The 14797-nt window shown below is 39.8% G+C and overlaps 1 protein-coding gene across 9 annotated transcripts in view; it reads right to left on the bottom strand.

The window, feature by feature from the left end:
- CEP70 (centrosomal protein 70) overlaps positions 1-13543 on the bottom strand; it is a 63669-nt gene extending 50126 nt beyond the window's left edge. For 3 of the 9 annotated variants that reach the window (XM_008983759.4, XM_008983762.3, XM_078354129.1), the window contains exons 1-2: positions 12892-13053; positions 10526-10628 (exon numbers count right to left, since the gene is read on the bottom strand). The gene's annotated coding sequence lies outside the window, so the exon portion shown is untranslated. Of the gene's footprint in view, positions 1-10525; positions 10629-12891; positions 13054-13367 lie in introns of those variants that run through there. The other 6 variants (XM_008983760.5, XM_078354128.1, XM_008983763.5 and 3 more) reach the window with 3 other exon arrangements.
- Positions 13544-14797: the final 1254 nt, after the last annotated feature.

Raw genomic sequence — 14797 nt, 5'->3', positions numbered from 1 at the left:
ATACAAACTACCATCAGAGAATACTTTAAATACCTCTATGCAAATAAACTAGGAAATCTAGAAGAAATGGATAAATTCCTGGAAACATACACCCTCCCAAGACTGAATCAGGAAGAAGTCATATCCCTGAATAGACCAATAACAAGTTCTGAAATTGAAGCAGTAATAACCTACCAACCAAAAAACGTGCAGCACCAGATGGATTCACAGCCAAATTCTACCAGAGATATAAAAAGGAGCTGGTACCATTCCTTCTGAAACTATTCCAAGAAACAGAAAAAGAGGGAATCCTCCCTAACTCATTTTATGAAGCCAGCATCATCCTGATATCAAAACCTGACACAAACACGACAAAAAAAAAGAAAATTTCAGGCCAATATACCTGATGAACATCAATGAGCCTCAATAAAATACTGGCAAACTGAATCCAGCAGCACATCAAAAATCTTCTCCACCGCAATCAAGTCGGCTTCATCCCTGGGATGCAAGGCTGGTTCCACATAGGCAAATCAATAAACGTAATCTATCACATAAACAGAACCAATGACAAATATAACATAATCCGTCACATAAACAGAACCACATGATTATCTCAATAGATGCAGAAAAGGTCTTCGACAAAATTCAACAGTCCTTCATGCTAAAAACTCTCAATAAACTAGGTATTGATGGAATGTATCTCAAAATAATAAGAGCTATTTATTACAAACCCACAGCCAATATTACACTGAATGGGCAAAAACTGGAAGCATTCCCCTTGAAAACCGGCACAAGAAAAGGATGCCATCTCTCCACCACTCCTATTCAACATAGTATTGGAAGTTCTGGCCAGAGCAATCAGGCAAGAGAAAGAAATAAAGGGTATTCAATTAGGAAAAGAGAAAATCAAATTGTCTCTGTCTGCAGATGACATGATTGTATACTTAGAATATCCCACAGTCTCAGCCCAAAATCTCCTTAAGCTGATAAGCAACTTCAGCAAAGTCTCAGAATACAAAATCGATGTGCAAAAATCACAAGCATTCCTATACACCAATAATAGACAAACTGAGAGCCAAATCATGAGTGAACTCCCATTCACAACTGCTACAAAGAGAATAAAATACCTAGAAATACAACTTTACAAGGGATGTGAAGGACCTCTTCAAGGAGAACTACAAACCACTGCTCAAGGAAATAAGGGAGGACACAAACACATGAAAAAAAAAAACACTCCATGCTCATTGATAGGAAGAATCAGTATTGTGAAAATGGCCATACTGCCCAAAGTAATTTATAGATCCATCAAGCTACCATTGACTTTTGTCACAGAATTAGAAAAAACTACTTTAAATTTCATATGGAATCAGAAAAGAGCTCACATAGCCAAGACACTCTTAAGCAAAAAGAACAAAGCTGGAGGCATCATGCTACCCAACTTCAAATTATACTACAAGGCTACAGTAACAAAAACAGCATGATACTGGTAACAAAACAGATATATAGACCAATGGAACAGAACAGAGGCCTCAGAAATAACACCACACACCTACAACCATCTGATCTTTGACAAACCTGACAAAAACAAGCAATGGGGGAAGGATTCCCTATTTAATAAATGGTGTTGGGAAACCTGGCTAGCCATATGCAGAAAGCCGAAACTGGATCCCTTCCTTACATCTTATACAAAAATTAACTCAAGGTGGATTAAAGACTTAAATGTAAGACCTAAAACCATAAAAACCCTAGAAGAAAGCCTAGGCAATAACATTCATGACACAGGCATGGGCAAAGACTTCATGACTAAAACACCAAAAGCAATGGCAACAAAAGCCAAAATAGACAAATGGGATCTAATTAAACTAAAGAGCTTCTGCACAGCAAAATAAACTATCATCAGAGTGAACAGGCAACCTACAGAATGGGAGAAAACTTTTGCAATCATTTCTGACAAAGGGCTAATAACCAGGATCTACAGAGAACTTAAACAAATTTACAAGAAAAAAACAACCCCATCAAAAAGTGGGTGAAGGATATGAACAGGTATTTCTCAAAAGAAGACATTTATGCAGCCAACAAACATATGAAAAAGCTCATCATCACTGTTATTAGAGAAATGCAAATCAATCCCAGCACTTTGGGAGGCCAAGGCGGGTGGATCACGAGGTCAAGAGATCGAGACCATCCTGGTCAACATGGTGAAACCCCGTCTCTACTAAAAATACAAAAATTAGCCGGGCATGGTGGCGCGCGCCTGTAGTCCCAGCTACTCAGGAGGCTGAGGCAGGAGAATTGCTTGAACCCAGGAGGCAGCGGTTGCAGTGAGCTGAGATCGCGCCATTGCACTCCAGCCTGGGTAACAAGAGCAAAACTCTGTCTCAAAAAAAAAAAAAAAAAAAAAAGAGAAATGCAAATCAAAACCACATTGAGACACCATCTCACGCCACTTAGAATGGCGATTGTTAAAAAGTCAGAAAACAACAGATGCTGGAGAGGATGTGGAGAAATAAGAATGATTTTACACTATTGGTGGGAGTGTAAATTAGTTCAACCGCTGTGGAAGACAGTGTGGTGATTCCTCAAAGATCTAGAACTAGAAATACCATTTGATCCAGCAATCCCATTACTGGGCATATACCCAAAGGATTATAAATCATTCTACTATAAAGACAGATGCACACGTATGTCTATTGCAGCGCTGTTCACAAAAGCAAAGACTTGGAACCAACCCAAATGTCCATCAATGATAGACCAGATAAAGAAAATGTGGCACATATACACCATGGAATGCTATGCAGCCATAAAAAAGGATGAGTTCATGTCCTTTGCAGGGACATGGATGAAGCTGGAAACCATCATTCTCAGCAAACTAACACAGGAACAGAAAACTGAACACCGCATGTTCTCACTCATAAGTTGGAGTTGAACAATGAGAATACACAGACAGAAGGAGGGTAACATCACACACCAGGGCCTGTTGGGAGGTGGGAGGCTGGGGGGCAGGGCGGCGGGGATAGCATTAGGATAAATACTTAATGTAAATGACAGGTTGATGGGTGCAGCAAACCACCATGGCACATGTATACCTATGTAACAAACCTGCATGATCCACACATGTACTTAAAGTATAATAAAAAGAAAAATCAATCATCCCTTCATGATTTTTTAAAACCCTAAAAAAAGGAACATACCTCAACATAATAAAAGCCATATATGACACACCCACAGGCAGTATCATACTGAATGGGGAAAAACTAAAAGCCTTTCCTCTAAGATCTGCAACAGAACAACGTTAAAAAATTGGTAAACCTTTAGCCAGACTAACGAAGAAATAAAGAAAAAAATTCAAATAAAATCAGATATGGAAAAGGACTGGAATTGCTCTAGCTAGAGATGAAAAAGGACTAGAATTGCTCTGGCTAGCAATTAGACATGATAAAAGAAAAAAAGGCATCAAAGTTTGAAATGAAGAAGTCAAATTATCGTTGTTTGCAGATGATATGATCTTATATGTGGAAAAACCTGAAGACTCCACCAAAAAGCTACTTGAATTGGTAAACAAATTCATAAAGATCCAAGATAAAAAATCTGCTTACAAAAATCAGTAGCATTTCTACAAACCAACACTGAACAATCTGAAAAAGTAATCCCATTTACAATAGCCACAAAGAAAATTCAACACCTAGGAATTAACTGAACCAAAGAAGTAAAACATCTCTACAATGAAAATTACAAAACACAAAATGAAGAGGTCACAAAACATGAAAAGATATTCCATGTTCATAGATTGAAACAATCACTATTGTTAAAATGTCCATACTACTCAAAGCGATCTACAGATTCCATGCAAATGCCTAGGAAAATACCAATGACAAATTGGTATTCACAGAAATAGACAAAATAATCCTAAAATTTATATGGAACCACAAAAGACCGTGAATAGCCAAAGCTAAACTGAGCAAAAAGAACAAAACTGGAGAAATCACATTACCTGACTTATATTACAGGGCCATATTAACCAAAACAGCATAGTACTGCCATAAAAATAGACATGTAGACCAGTACAACAGAATATAAAACCCAGAAACAAATCCCCATAGTGACAGTGAACTCATTATTGACAAAGGTGCCAAGAACATACATTGGGGAAAGGAAAGTCTCTTCAATAAATGGTGTTGGGAAACTGGATATTCATATGCAGAATGGAACTAGACTCCTATCTCTCGCCATATACAAAAATCAAATAAAGATGAATCAGACTTAAATCTAAGCCCTCAAACTATGAAACTACTAAAAAAAAATTGGGAAAACGTTTCAGGATATTGGATTGAGCAAAGATTTCCTGAGTAATATCCCACAAGCACAGGCAATCAAAGCAAAAATGGACAAGTGGGATCACATTGAGTTGAAAAGCTTCTGCACAACAAAGGAAACAATAAAGTAAACAGATAATCCACAGAATGGGAGAAAGTATTTGTAAACTACCCATATGACAAGGGATTAATAACCAGGATAAAGGAGCTCAAAACATTTTTTTTTTAGTATCGCTCTGTTGCCCAGGCTGGAGTACAATGGCACGATCTCAGCTCACTGCAACCTCCGTCTCCTGGGTTCAAGTAATTCTCCTGCCTCAGCCTCCCAAGTAACCGGGATTACAAGCATGTGCCACCACAGCCAGCGAATTTTTTATGTTTTTGGTAGGAAATCAGTCTATTAAAGAGATATCTGCACTCTCATGCTTACTGCAGCATTACTGACAAAAGCCAAGATTTGGAAGCAACCAAAGTGTCTGTCAACAAATGGATAAAGAAAATCTGGTGCGTATACATAATGGAGTACTATCAGCCATTAAAAGAGAATGAGATCCTGTCATATGCAACATGGATGGAACTGTAAGTCATTATGTTAAGTGAAATAAGCCAGGCACAGAAAGACAAACATTGCATGTTCTCACTTATTTATGGGATCCAAAAATCAAAACAATTGAACTTATGGAGGCAGAGTAGAAGGATGGTTACCAAAGGCTGGAAAGAGTAACAGGTGGGCTGAGAGGAAGAGGGGATGGTCAATGCGTAAAAAAAAAAATAGAATAAGATCTAGTATTTGCTAGCACAACGGGTTGACTATATTCAATAATATAATTGTACATTTTTAAGTAACTAAAAGAATAATTGGATTGTTTACAACACAGAGGATAAATGCTTAAGGTGATGGATACCTCATTTTCCCTGATATGATTATTATATATTGTATGCCTATATCAAAATATCCCATGTAACTCATAAATATACACATCTATGCACCCATGCAATTTTAAAAGTTTTAAACTGTAAAAGTTCATGTTAAAAAAGAATATCTCTACAGACAAGAAAAACTTACTAGAAAGACATGCTCACAAAACAGATAGTAACTATAACCTCTACTTTAAAACAAGGTAAAATACATGAAAAACTCTGTAAGACATGAAAGAACAACATAATTAGAAACAAGAAAAACTTGGAAATGAGCTTACAGAATCTAGAAATTAGTAACTTTTAAAAACTAGTTATTTCCTAAATAAAGTTTTAAGAAGAAGAAAAATGAATAAAGACTACAGACAATGCCTTAAGAGAAACAGAGATTAAAAGAAAAACAATTTTAAAAATTAAAAAGAAAGAGATATGAAAATGACAGGCAAAGAAGCTCAAACATACACTAATAGTGGTAATTGAAAAAGAAAACTAAAACAATAGAACCAATTTTAAAAACTATAATTCAGGAAACTTGCCTGATTTTAAAATTCATACAAGCTGCAAGACTTAGAATAACCAAAACAACTTTGAAAAGAACAGGCTGGCCATGGTGGCTCATACCTGTAATCCCAGCACTTTGGGAGGCTGAGGCAGGAGGATGGTTTGAGGCCCAAGAGTTCAAGACCAGACTGGGCAACATAGCAAGACCCCATCTCTACAAAAAAAAATTTGAAAGATTAGCCAGGCACTGTGGCATAAACCTGTAGTCCTAGCTATTCTGGTGGCTGAAGTGTAAAGACAACTTGAACCCAGGAATTTAATCAATGAGCTATGACGGTGCCACTGCACTCTAGGCTGGATAACAGCAAGATCCTATCTCTAAATTAATGAATGAATGAATGAAAATGAAAAATGAAGTTGAAGGACTAATACTACATCATTTCAAGGCTTATAAAGCTACAGTAACCAAGACAATACAGCACTGATATCAAGACAGATGAAACAAAATAGAGTCCAAAAACAGATTCATACATATATGGACACCTAGTTTTCACCAAAGGTATGAAAGTAATTCAGCAGGAAAAATGGTAGTTTTTTCAATAAATGATGCTAGAACAATGCGATAGCCATATGCAAAGAAAAGGAGAAAGAAACAAAGAAAAAGGACTTTCAGCCATGCCTCACACCATATACAGAAAAATTAACTCAAAATGAATGATATAAATCTAAAACTTAAAATTACAAAATGTCTAGAAAAACACAGAAAAACTGTAGATATCTGCACTCTCAGAGTGCATATCAAACATGTCTATGATATGACACCAAAAGTATGATCTATTCAAGAACAAATGGGGCTTCATAAAAATAAGGTCTGCTCCTTAAAAGATACCATTCTGAGAATGAAAAGAAAAAACCACATACTCTGAGAAAATAATCAGGAATCAGAAAAGGTTCCTATCCAGAACATATAAGGAACTCTCAAAACGCAGTAAGGAAGTTAACAACAATGATAAGTAAACAACCGAACTTGAAAATAGCCAAAAAATTTCAACAGACATTTCACAAAAGACATACAGATGGCAGCAAGTAAGCCCATAAAAAGATGCTAAACATTGTTAGGAGGGACATGCAAATTAAAACACATGATGTGACACCACTACCCACATATTAGAATGGCTAAGAATGACTATACCAAGTGTTTTCAAGGATGTGAAGGAACTGGAACTCTCATATATTGCTGATAGGAATTTAAACTAGTACAACCACTTTGTCAATCACTTCAGCTATTTCTTAAAAGGTTAAGCACTTACCATAAGACCCAGCCATGCCATGGCTAGAATTTACCCAAGAGAAATGAAAGCATTATGTCCACACAAAGACTGTACACAAATGTTCATAAGAGCTTTATCTATAATAGCCAGAAACTGGAAATAACTCAAATGTCCAACAGCAGGTGAACAGACACACAAACTGTGGTATACCCATTGGGTGGAATATCCTTCAGCAACAAAAAAGAATACGTGCAACATGGATAAATGCCAAAATAATTACACTGAAAGCCAGCCACAAAATAGTACATACTATAACATTCCATTTATACAAAACTCTAGAAAATGAAAACTAATCTGTGGTGATAGAAAGCAGATCAGTGGTTGCTGAGAGAATGGAGGTTAGAGACAGAGAGTACTAACTAGAACAAGAAAATCTAGGGGGATGATGGATGTATTGACAATCCTGATTGGGGTGATGGTTTCATAGGTATATATTTATGTCAAAACTTATCAAATTTTAGACTACATATGTGCAGCTTATTGTAGATTAAATAATCTCAATAAAGCTGTTTAAAACAAAGTTTTCCTGAAATTATAAAAAGATTTCAAACTACAAATGGAAAAAAAATGTCAAGTACCTGAGAATACTGACCGAAAACAATCAACACAATGATACATTCTAATATTATTACGAGATTTTAATGAAAAAGAAAAAAATTGGCTGGGCGTAGTGGCTCATGCCTGTAATCCTGACACTTTAGGAGGCTGAGGCAGGTGGATCACTTGAGCCTGGATTCATGACCAGCCTGGGCAACATGGCAAAACTCTGTCTCTACCAAAAAAAAAAAAAATTAGCTGGAAGTGGGAACATACACTTGTAGTCCTAGCTTCTCAGGAGGCTGAGGTGGGAGGACTGCTTGAACCCAGGAGGTGGAGGTTGCAGTGAGCCAAGATCATGCCACTGCACTCCAGTCAGGGTGATGGAGTAAGGAAAGAAGAAGAGAGAGAGAGAGAGAGAGAGAGAGAGAGAGAGAGAGAGAGAGAGAGAGAGAGAGAGAAAGGAAGAAAAAAAATCATTTGGTCATCTACCGGAAAAAAAAAAACAAACCCACATGACCTATATGAAGAAAAAAAGTTGGATTATCATCTAACTTTGATACCGATGCTTTATGCCAGAAGAAAAGGGAGTAAAGTGTTTAAGAAATTCAAGGAAAAGAAGTGAGAACCAAAGAGTTTATATCTGCAAAACTGACTTTCAAGTATAAAAAGAACAAACTTTTATCAGTATATAAGAACTCAGACAATATTCCCTCCTGAGGAATCTAACAATGTATTAGCTTCAGGTAGCCAAAACACCTAGAGAGACCTCAGCATAAACACTGGTGGTAAACATTAAATATATTAATAGAACTAAGAATAGACTAAGAGGGAAAAAGCAGAACATGAAATGGCTATATGCTCTCACAATGCAGATAGAGTACAACTGTTAAAAGAGAGGGAGAAGAAAAAAATGGGAAAAACATAAACAAAAAAAGCTTTAATGTTTTCAGTAATCATACTGATGGTGATTTCAGAAATATAGTTCTGGTACTGTCATATGTACAATATAGAATGAGTAAATATGGGATACTATTATCTCCTATATTCCTGAGAATCATGATAATCAGTATGGAAAAAAGGAGTTACAGCTGTGATAGAGAAGTTGTTAAGTAAAAGCTTTGTAGTCTCTAAAGTCCAAACTGAAGACTGGAAGGAGAATACATTAGGTATCTTTTAACATGTGTGTCTATAGATAAATATAAGTATCCTAGCTCTGTCTACCAAAAAGCCTGAAACAATGACTAACTCAGGATCCTCAGCATTCAGACTAGAACTGAAATACTATTTCCCTCTAAAAGAAACTAGGGTATTTTAAGGAAATGGCTGATTTTTAGATCTGCAATAGGAATTGTTCAATATATCATATAACAAGGAAGCTATCAAAAACTAGGAGCCCAGGCTCACAGTGCAGCTTGGCCAACATGGTGAAACCCCGTCCGTACTAAAAATACCAAAAAAAAAAAAAAAAAAAAAATTATCAGGCCTGGTGGTGTGTGCCTGTAATCCCAGCTACTCAGGAGGCTGAGGCAGGAGAATCTCTTGAATCCAGGAAGCAGAGGTTGCAGTAAGCTGAGATCCCATCACTGCACTCCAGCCTGGGTGACAGAGTGAGACTCCATCGCCAAAAAAAAAAAAAAAAAAAAATACAGGAAAGTGATTACTATAGAACCATAAAACCTAGAAGAATGGCGACTAAATGAGAACACAGGAGTTGTGACTGGGACAGGGCCATGGAGGGGATCAGGCATACCCAAATGGTATAGTCTTGTAATAATTTATTAAGCTATACATTTGGTACATGATTTATAACAAAAATTTCATTTTACAATAAAAAGATTTTGTGAAGGCCAGGCAAGGTGGCTCACGCCTGTAATCCCCCAGCACTTTGGGAGGCCGAGGCGGGCGGATCACGAGGTCAGGAGATCAAGTCCATCCTGGCCAACATGGTGAAACCCTGTCTCTACTAAAAATATAAAAATTAGCCAGGTGTGGTGGCATGCCTGTAGTCCCAGCTACTAGGGAAGTTGAGGCAGAATTGCTTGAACCTGGGAGGCAGAGGTTGCAGTGAGCCAAGATCTGCACTCCAGCCTGGGCAACAGAGTGAGACAAAAAAAAAAAAAAAAAAAAAGATTTTGTGAAATAACAAAAACAGAAAGGTAAAGGAAATGCTAACTAAAAGAAAGCTGGTAAAGGCTGAACATTCCAGATATAAATATTTGAAATCCAAAATGCTTCAAAATCCAAAACTTTTTGAGCACCAGCCTAACACCACAAATAGAAAATTCCACATCAGACCTTATGTGACAGGTCACAGTTAAAATCTCATTTCATGCATAAAACTATTAAAAACGTATAAAATTAGCTTCAGGCCATGTGTATAATGTGTATATGAAACAATAAATGAATTTTGTGTTTAAAGTTGGGTCCCATCCCCAAAATATCTCATGTATATACAAATATTACAATTTTTTTTAAATCCAAAAATCCAAAACATAATTCTAAGCATTTCAGATAAGGGATACTCAACCTGTAGAGCTCTGTAGCCAGACCACCTGGGTTCAAATCATGGATTCTGCCATACAGCCAGGAGAATAAAGTACTAATCTCTGTAGGCTTCAATTTCTTCATCATAAAATGAGGATAGTAAAAGTACTTAGCTGACAGTTAAACATTAGGAGAGTTAATATAGAAAGCAGCATTCATTGCCTGACACACAGCAGGATGGAGACGGTGATTAGAGTTGGTGATCAGCTTTCTGTGTTATCTTAAATAGGTACCTAACCTCTCTGAGCTTCAGCTTCTTAGCTGAATTGTAAAATATCTACCTGATAGGATTATCAGGAGGTCAAAAGGAAATATATGTAATGAACCTAGCAGTCAATAAATATTAGATTTTTTCCATGGCCTCCCAACATCTGGAATCATCCGTTACATTAGACATACCTCAGTCATAGCATATTACTCTTGCACTTTACACCTGGTCATGCAGGTTGATCTCAATGAAATGATCACCCAATGAGTCTCATGGTCTGAAACTGATCTTCATCTAGGTTTCAAAAAGATAAAAAGAACAAAATCTTGAAATGTTCAACCTCCCACCAAGAATGGTCTTGTGTTACTCCCAGAGCAGGCATCCATGGTACTGGTAATCCTGAGATAAAGCAGGCACAACTGAAATAACTGCTAATGGCCTTCCCAGCTCACCATCATATGCCCCTCCCCTTCTCTTCTCTCCCCACCTTGTTGAGGCATTTAGCTGGCTATCCAAATCTATCATCATCTATCGTCAATTCTGACTTCTGGCTTCACAGGTAGGATATTTATTTGCAAGGGTACTAAAATGAAGCATCCTCAGACAAACTACCACTGATCACAAAAGCAAACCCAGGAAGAAAACTACTCATTTGCACCTATGACCAAGCCCTCCTTTTCAGAGACCCATTCTGTGAAATAAATGGGCCAACAGTTTGCAGCAACATTTTCCCCACTATAGGCTGTGACAGGACACAGGTCTAGAACTTTTAAAGTCACAGGAAGAGACCAAATGCTTTATAGGGCCAACACAGAAGCTATAGCTCTAATTACTGTCGTTAATACACTTAAAATAAGACTCGGGGGGGGGGGGGCGCGGTAGGAGTTGAAGGATAGGAGTTGGTTTGTACATGGCATAGTAAGCCAAGCATAGAAAAGCAAAAACATAATTGTATCTTCTGGCACTTTCTAGGTTTCCCAAGTCTTTCAGCCAAATTGCCCTTTATAGGTCTGAAGCCCCTTGTAACGTGCTCCACACCTTAAAATTTAATTATTTTTTTCATATTTGGGGTGGGGGAGGGGAGCTGACAACCATGGCCAATAACTGTTCCTTCTCAACTGAATCACACCAAAATCTTTAAGCGTCTTCAAAAGTATATACTTAAAATTACTACAATAAATGAATGCGTACAAAAAAAAAGAAAAAATAAATGAAAACGTGTAACCCTTTCGAAGTCTCCACTGCTTATTAAATACAAAAGCTTCTATTCTAAAAAAATATGGCAACCTGCTGTTTAATGTTCCTAAGAAAGAGCTGAACCTACCCCTAATAGGAAAAAGAAGCAAAATGGGATGTCATCTCAACCAAATCATTCTCTCCCAGGAGAGGTGACATCAAAGGGGCAGAACCTTGCTTTAAAGCAAAAGCTGTTGGGAAGACGCTAAGTCAGTCACCTCTTCCCCAAAAGGTGGGGCAGGGGAGGCCTGAGTCTACTTGGCAATATTTAAAGTACAAAACTCAAGCAGAAGATTGAAACCAATATGGGTAATGCCGGCACAGTTTATATATATATACACAGAGAGAGAGAGAGAGAGAGAGAGTGAGTTTGTCACGGAGTCTCGCTCTGTCACCCAGGCTGGAGTGCAGTGGCGTGATCTCGGCTCACTGCAACCTCCGCCTCCCAAGTTCAAGCGATTCTCCTGCCTTAGACTCCTGAGTAGCTGGGATTACAGGCGCGCAACACCAGGCCCGGCTAATTTTTGTATTTTTAGTAGAGACAGGGTATCACCATGGTGGCCAGGCTGTTCTCGAACTCCTGACCTCAGGTGATCCGCCCACCTCGGCCTCCCAAAGTGCTAGAATTACAGGGGTGAACCACCGCGCCAGGCCTGTTTAATATTACTATGATCGAAAAACACAGTGGCAGGAAACTCTGATTGGTCTCTCTGTTACGGGTGTCTTCACCTTCTGACATTTTTCACCTGGAAAGACTCCTATTAGGCTCTGTATAAAGTCAGAGGTCTTCTGAATCCGGAATGAGCTTAATAAACCGCAGAAAGTGACACCTGCGCTATTCGACTAACAGCCCCCTTCTGCTCCGAGTCCTCACTCCCTAAACAACCTTCGCAGTTGTTTGACACAAACCGAGCGCTTCAGCCCGGGGCGATTTTGGGGGATGGAGTAATTGCCTACAGCTTATCCCAAATCGAGTCTGCGCCCGGTGCGGTTCTGAGTTTTACTCTTATTGCCTCATTTAACCCTCACAACCACCTTGTAAGGCAAGAATTACCAGCTTTAGTATACAAATAAAGACTCGGAGGCGCTGAGACATTAAAGGAAAACCCAAAGAACACAAAGGCTGGGGAGCTGGGACTAGGTTTGTCCGATCCCCAAACCCTTACGCAAGGATTTTTTTAATAGGCGCGACCCTGTCCCAGGCGGCTCCTCCCTGACAAGGGTCAGTCTGACCACTTTTAGGCCTAGGTGATGTCATGCCCGGGGTGCCCCAGGAAAGGGGCTCATGCCGGCGCCTCTGAGAGCCCCGAGTGCCACTCACCTTCCTCAGTCGCCGCCTCCCACCAGCAGCTCCCCGACTAAGGCTGGCACAGCTAGGTGAGGTCCCGCGCAGCTAGGTGAGGCGCCGCCTCCGCGACCGTTGCCGCCGCCGGAGGAGGGCGGCAAATCAAGCCCTAGCGCATCGAGGGCCGGCCCTTTCTCCGCCTGCGAAAGCCCGCAAGCGATTCTCTCCGGCCTCACGGGGAGGCTGGGTCCGCCCCGCGCCCTCCGGTTGGCTCAGCTGCTAGGGGCGGGGCTTACCGCAAAAGTAGGCCTCGTTGCGCTGCGCTGGTCGCTGGCACGCTGGCGCATTTCATAGCCCTCCCTAGGTTCCCCTGTCACTTACATGGAGCCTCATTTGTCCGGAAGACGTAAAAAATACTTGTGGTCGTGGGTGAAAGTGAAGCCTGGGTTACCTACCCACCAGAGACTGCCCTCTCTCTCGCCCTCTACTCCGCCGCGACTGCGAGCTCTTACCAGAGTACGGATCACCATATTCTCGATGTTCCAGACCTGGCTGAGCACTGTAGCAGCTGACATTTGCAGGACCGCATTAAATGTTTGTTGATCACATTTCATCTTTCCATTCAGCATTTTCCACTTCTCAATGAAGCGTCAGGCCTCTCGGGCTGTAGCTGTCCACCATTGTCATTGTGTATTATAGCCACATGGTGTCGCTCTTGACAACCTGTCTTTTCAAATTAGTCAAATAATGTAGGTCTGTAGTGGATGCAGGTGCCACAGCAGCCAACAGGGATGTCCCATCAAGGGCATCAGCCAAGGGTGTCTCACCAGAAGGTCCAAGGGCTCTTGGAGCTCAATACTTTCAGACCCTTCTTAGCCTTCTTCCAGGCAGATGGGACCACTTTTAATTTTGATCTCTGTGTTTGACCCAGGCAAACGTGTCCCTGCCCCATCCTATGCCCACCCCCTTTGCTTTTCATACCTGGATATTCACTCTAAGGATGATTAGCAGATTGGCATTTTCAGTTCTCAAAAGGCAATAGTCTCAGTGCTTGCCTTTTCCAAGACAATAGGGTGCCCTTGCGCACTCTTCTGAGCATGGCTGCCCTGATTGTAGAGGCCAAACATATTTGGGTCAGTTATGATTATTTTGGAGGCATGTGATATAAAATCTGAGTTAAATTGTCTTGCTAAAAAATAAGGAAGTTGATTATCTCGCATAACAGAAAGACCAGAGGCAAGGTAGACTTTGATTAATTCAGTGGCTCAGCAAGTTACCACAGACCCAGTTGCTATAGTCTCTCTGCTCTGTTGTAGAAAAGGGTAGACTTCAAATTCATACTGACGTGATTTTCCAGGTGTTTACTTGGAGAAATCAGGACCACATACTTTCTTTTTCATCTAAAACCCTTCCTCCTGGTTTTTAAAGCCAATTGGGTCACACAGGCACACACTCTGCCTCTTTATTAGTAACTGCCTGGGAAATGTACAGAAGCTTAAGCCTGGGTTCCGGAAGTGAAAAGGAGCTATGACAATTGGAATTGGCAGTGGTGTCAGTGCTCTTTGAGTCACATGAGTTGCAAGGTGGAGGCATGTCTGTTTGAATAAAACCGAGACCTGTAAGGGAGGAGAATGGATGCTAGATGGATTATCACCAGTATCCTTCATGTCTTCAGAGCACAAGAAGGCTGATTCCTATTTTCTAACTGGATATTTTATGTGATCAATGGAGGGGAAGAGGTGTTATAGCATTGCCCTCCAAAACAATTCCCTTCTTATGGATGGTGAAAGCCTTTCCAGCACCTCTGTTTGCTAGAGAAGGAAAGCATCCTGCACACAGATTTAGTTTTTCACTGAGAATCCTGCCACATTGGTCTCAAGAGTTTTCTATGGGCCTCATCCACCCACTAGAATTCTAATCATTGTAAACATTCATTTAACAT

The sequence above is a fragment of the Callithrix jacchus genome, chromosome 17 (genome assembly GCF_049354715.1).
Source record: "Callithrix jacchus isolate 240 chromosome 17, calJac240_pri, whole genome shotgun sequence".
Lineage (NCBI taxonomy): Eukaryota > Metazoa > Chordata > Mammalia > Primates > Cebidae > Callithrix > Callithrix jacchus.
This window is presented reverse-complemented; position numbering and strand designations above follow the sequence as displayed.